Genomic DNA, 5,917 nt, shown 5'->3' with positions numbered 1-5,917 from the left:
ATTTGATGAAAATTGTATCTAAGACTGATCTTGGAAAAGACTTGTGGACCTATAAGCAGTGGCATAGTTAAGATTTTTAATCAAGGATGAATTTAATAAATTAAAAATAATACAACACAAAATGTATAATAAAAGTCATATATTAACTTCATATGTTTGTACAATATCACTCTCCAAGATTTCATATTTTGAAAATATTGAATAATAGCTTCATTATCAATGGTATCAAACACACCTCGCTCAATATATGATATCAAACAATCATTTACCATATCATCTCCCAACTGATTACGAAGTGAGGTTTTGATTATTTTCATTATTGAAAACACTCTCTCTACCGTTGCAACAGGTATAATAATGCTAACCTCAAAAGTAAATATATCAAAGGATATAGACAATCTCTCTATCGTTTATTTAATTGAATCATTCTTTTAGCAAGCTGGTTAATCTCCACAATCTTAGAGAATTGATTGCTACTCTACATATCAAAAATAAAATTATCAAGTTGGTGCTCAAGATGCATTAACTCTATCGAGGAAAAATCGGATGGATAAAATTGAGCAAATTGAAGTAATTTTTTGTTATCATAAACAGAGAATGAATTTATTGGATCAAGACAAGTCATATATAACAGCAACTCCATGTTTGAAGTAGGTTCACCTTATATTTTCTTAAAATACCTCAACATTGTTATTTCACCTAATTTATCCTCAACATAATACTTTAAAAACATAATCACCTAATTTAATGGCTATTTTTTCTAACAATTCAAAAATAAATAATAAACGAAATTGATAGAACTTATCTAAGAGTTAATGATCCCTTATTTTTCACACATATTAGTAGAGGTACTAAGTCAAATATTAACATTATAAAACATACTTTTCAAGTTATATAACTATCCAATTTTAATTCTTATCCTAAAGATGATTCCTTCCACATGGTTATTATAAGATGTCCGTTTAAATTATATAATGAGTCTATCCATACAATAAATGATGTGATTCAATTGATCACATTTTTGAATGATCATCAATGAAATTAATTACCTTTATATAATAAATCAAACATTAAATGCACAAAATACATTAATATTAAACACTTGACTAGAAAATAAAAAAAACATAAATATATAAAAAATTAACACTATATATTTTTTCAACACTTAAATCCATAATCGAAAGAGATCAAGAAAGAAAACTTTACCTCAATCAAAAGATATTTGTTGTGGAGCGTCAGTGAAGAGATGACAGCAATGCTGGTAGCAAATGACAACGGTGTTGGCAACGATAGCGTTCAGTGACAACGACGTGAGGTGACAACGATGTGGACAGCAGTGGCAGCAAAGTGCGACGGAGAATTTTGAGGCCAAAATAAAGGTTAGGAAAAGAATAAGAAAGGGATTAGGGGAGCATGAAGAACAGGAGATAGAAAAAAAAGGAAGGAGATTAGGGAAGAAAGAAGAAAACATGGAAGAAGGGGAAAAAAAGATTCGGCGGGTAAAAACACATTCAACAGGGTTGGGAAAATTTTCAATAATCCAGGAGAGAGAGAAAAAAAGCTTGAAAAAGTCTAAAAAGTTTTAAAATTTATATTCAAGTCATTTTTTCCAATGTATTAATTTTTTTTGCCCAAATTCCAAGGGGGCGATCGCACCATAGCAAATGTCTTTTGATGGAAGTGAAGTTTTTTTACCTAATCTCTTTCGATTACAAATTTAAGCGTTGGAAAACTATAAGTGTTAATTTTTCATACATTCGCATTTTTGTTTGCTAGTCATGTATGTCAAATATTTATAGATATTGAGGTCTTCCATGCATTTGATGTTTGATTTGTTATATGAAGATGATCAATTTCATTAACGATAGTTCAAAATTTTGATCAATTGAATCACATCATTTTTTGCATGATAGACTCATCATATAATTTACATGAATATCTTATAATAACCACATGCATAGGGAAGGAGTCATCTTTAGGATAAGAATTAAAATTGGATAGTTATATGACTAGAAAAGTATGTCTTTATAATGTAAACATTTGACTTAATACATCTACCAATATGTGTGAAAAATAAGGAATCATTAACTCTAAAATCAGTTCTATCAATTTTGTTTGTTATTTATTTTTGAATTATTAGAAATAGATTGTCATTAAATTCGGAGATTATGTTTCTAAAATATTATGTGGATGATAAATTAGGTGAAATAACAATATTAAGGTATTTTAAGAAAATACAAAATAAACCTACTTCAAACAGGGCATCTCCCCCTACACCACCTCCTCCTGATGCTGACTCAAATGAGTATCCTAGTAATCTTGGTCTAAGAAAGAATATCCTCGAGTATAATGTGAATGAAAGGGAGATTGTTTGATGTTACTATTTGCAAAAAGGTATGTTTCAACGTAGGAATCATGAATTTCCTTGGCATTCTTGTCCAAAGGAGAAACAAAGATTTCGAGCTATATGGTTTTGGAATAATCCTAATTGGCTAGAATACAACATTTCAAAAGACACGACCTTCTGTCTTTATTGCTATTTATTTAAAGCGGAGCATGATGGTCAAAGTGATGGTGATTCTATTGTTATTGAGAGATTTAAAAATTAGAAAAAGAAAGAAAATTTTCATGAACATGTTAAAAATCATAGCAACATTTCAAAAGACACGGCCTTCTGTCTTTATTGCTATTTATTTAAAGCGGAGCGTGATGGTCAAAGTGATGGTGATTCTGTTGTTATTGATAGATTTAAAAATTAGAAAAAGAAAGAAAATTTTCATGAACATGTTAAAAATCATAGCAACATTCACAACAGGTGTATAATGTTGGCTTATGACTTAATGAATCAAAAATAACATATTAAAACTTGTTTGGTCAATCAATCTAGTCAGATAGTTGGCAATTATTGTGTTCGTTTGACAACATCAATTGATTGCATAAGATTTCTTGTGCGTCAAGGATTACCATTTCGTTGTCACGATAAATCGAGTCACTCATTCATAGTAATTTTCTTGAGCTGTTAAGATTTCTTGCTGACCATAATGAGGATATCAATAAAGTTGCAATAGACAATGCCCCCTTCAAATCTCAAACTAACATCGCCTAATATTCAACAAAATATTATCAGATACATTACTTATTTAACCACTAATTATATTTTTGAAAATCTTGGTGATGAATTATTTACTATGTTAGTTGATGAGGCTCGTGATGTATCTATTAAAGAGAAAATGATAGTTGCTTTATAGTTTGCAGATAAAAGGGAAAATAACATTGAACTCTTTCTAGGCATTGTACGTGTAAGCAACACTACTGCCTTATCACTTAAGACTGCTATTGATTCTTTGTTGTACCAACATGGATTTTCTATATCTAATTTGTGGGGGAAAGGATACGATGGAGCTACAATAAGAGAGGAGTATTTAATGGCTTTAAAATTTTAATTATAATGGAGAACAAGTCTGCTATTATGTTCATTGTTTTGCCCATCAACTACAACTTACAATTGTAGTTGTTGCTAAAAATCACATGAGGGTTTCTTTTTTTTTATGTACTTGCACAATTGAACAATATTGTTAGAGCGTCATGCAAGCGAAGAGTCATATTTCATGAGAAATAATTTGAAAAAGTTATTAAAGGAACTTGCAATGGTATATCTTCACTAGACGAGGTATGAATTAAAAGAAGACATTAAAAAGAGTTAGGAGTACATATTGGCGTTCACATTATTAATATATTATTGAGTTTGATATGCTTATATCCTTCAACTATTGATTTCCTTTTATTTGTTGAAGAACAGGGAAAATATCACAAGCAAATAATATGTTGGAATTGATTGGAAAATATGAATTTATATTTCAGATATGCTTAATGAAAAATATCTTAAGAGTCATGAATGATTTGTCGCAAGCTTTACAATGAAAAAATTAAGACAACATAGTTGCCATGATTCTTGTAAGATTAAGCAAACATCAACTATAAACCATGAGAGATGATGGTTGGAATTTGTTATGAATGAAGTTTCTTTATTTTGTGTAAAATATGAGATAGTCACCCCGCGCATGGAAGGCTTGTTTGTCTTTCAATCAATTCTCTAAGGTTGTGGGATTAGCCAACTTGCTAAAAGTATGGTTCAATTGAAGAAACATCGATTATATCCTTTAGTATATACTTATTTTTAAAATTAGCATTTTTATTACCTGTTGCAACTGCAACTATAGAGAGAGTGTTTTCAACAATGAAAATAATCAAAACCTCATTTTGTAATCAATTGGGAGATTATATGGTAAACGATTATTTGATACCATATATTGAGAAGGATGTATTTAATATCGTTGATAATGTAGCTATTATTCAACATTTTCAAAGTATGAAATCTTGGAGAATGATATTCCAAAAACATATGAAGTTATGTTGGGAGATTGTTGGTGAAATCGTTCACCGGGTCAAGGTTGACTGGTTTGACTAAACTCGAGTGAATTCGAGCTTGAGTTTCGATGTTTGAACAATATATTGTGGACAAGATGTTTAGACAATAAGTGAGAAAGGCTAAGTAGGTCAAGGAGGGCCGGTATTTGATTGGTAAAGTCTTAATTGGAGGTTAGACAAGATATGTCCTAACTCGAGGGTTAGGCAAAGTGAAAGTCGAAGTGGGTCAGGGAAAATCGCACGTTGGCAAGGAAAGTCCAAGTGGGTCAAGGAGGGCTGCACGCTCGCAAGGAAAGTCCTAACTGTGGTTAGATAAAGGAAAGTCTAAGTGGGTCAAGGAGGACCACACGTTGGCAAAGGAAAGCTCAAGTGAGTCAAGGAGGACTGCACGTTAGCAAAGAAAAGTCCTAACCGTGGTTAGGCAAGCAAAGTCTAAGTGGATGAAGGAGGATCACATGTTGGCAAAAGAAAGCCCTAACTGTGGTTAGGCAAAGGGAAGCCCAAGTGAATCAAGGGGGACCGTACGTTGACAAGGTAAAGTCTTAACTACAGTTAAGCAAGAGAAAAATTCAAGTGGATCAAGGAAGACCTCACTTGGTGATCGAAAGTCAATGAAAAGTTGACAAAGTCCAAGTGGGTCAAAAGGTTGACCGGACACTTGGTGGAGAAGTCTCAACAGGTCACGGCTGACTGGAGATTAGGCAAGGGAACTCTAGACTTAGGTTAAGCAAGTTAGGATTGGATAATCAATCAGGTCATCGATTGAGACCTGTGTCAATCGATTAGCTGCGCATCTCTTTGCGAAGTGCATGGTGAATCGATCAGGTGGTCAATTCACCCTAAACCCAATCGATAAAGTGATCCATTGGAAGTTGGTTTTCGTGAAGTATAATGCATTGCACTATGCTCAATCGATTGGGAAGAATTCCAATCGATTGGGGATATCGAGAGAGGCTTAATCGATTAGCTAATCAATTAAGCTTAGTCGTGAGTGAACAGAGAGATTTTAAATCGGCCGGGTGATCGATTGGGAAAAGCTCGTGAGTGAACGAGGGTTTCGTAATCAATTGGGTGATCAATTAAGTAGGCTCGTAATCAATTGGCTAATAGATTAAGTGACGAAGAAAAGAGTCGTTGCGAGATTTGGACGACTGGATGCACTCAGATCTAACATGGAAATTGATTAGAGGTAATGTCAATCGATTGGGAGCCCTAATCCACAGGATATAAAGGCGACGACAAAAATTCAAACGCAACAACTTCTTCTCTGATTCTTTCCGCCGGTTCTTAAAGGTTCTTGGAGCAAAGTATTGATGCATTTCCAAGCATCAAGAGGCGATCCACATCAACAAGAGATCAAGAGCAATAGTTCATGATTATAGTATTCATTTCCTTGTTCTTGTAGTATCTTTTGTTGTATTTCTAATGTATTCTTGTGTTGGAGTTTGTACAAGATTTCTCTGCCTTCTAGAAGGAGAATTTCATAGTG

This window comes from Zingiber officinale, chromosome 8B, assembly GCF_018446385.1.
Source record: "Zingiber officinale cultivar Zhangliang chromosome 8B, Zo_v1.1, whole genome shotgun sequence".
NCBI lineage: Eukaryota > Viridiplantae > Streptophyta > Magnoliopsida > Zingiberales > Zingiberaceae > Zingiber > Zingiber officinale.
Note: the sequence above shows the minus strand (reverse complement) of the source record.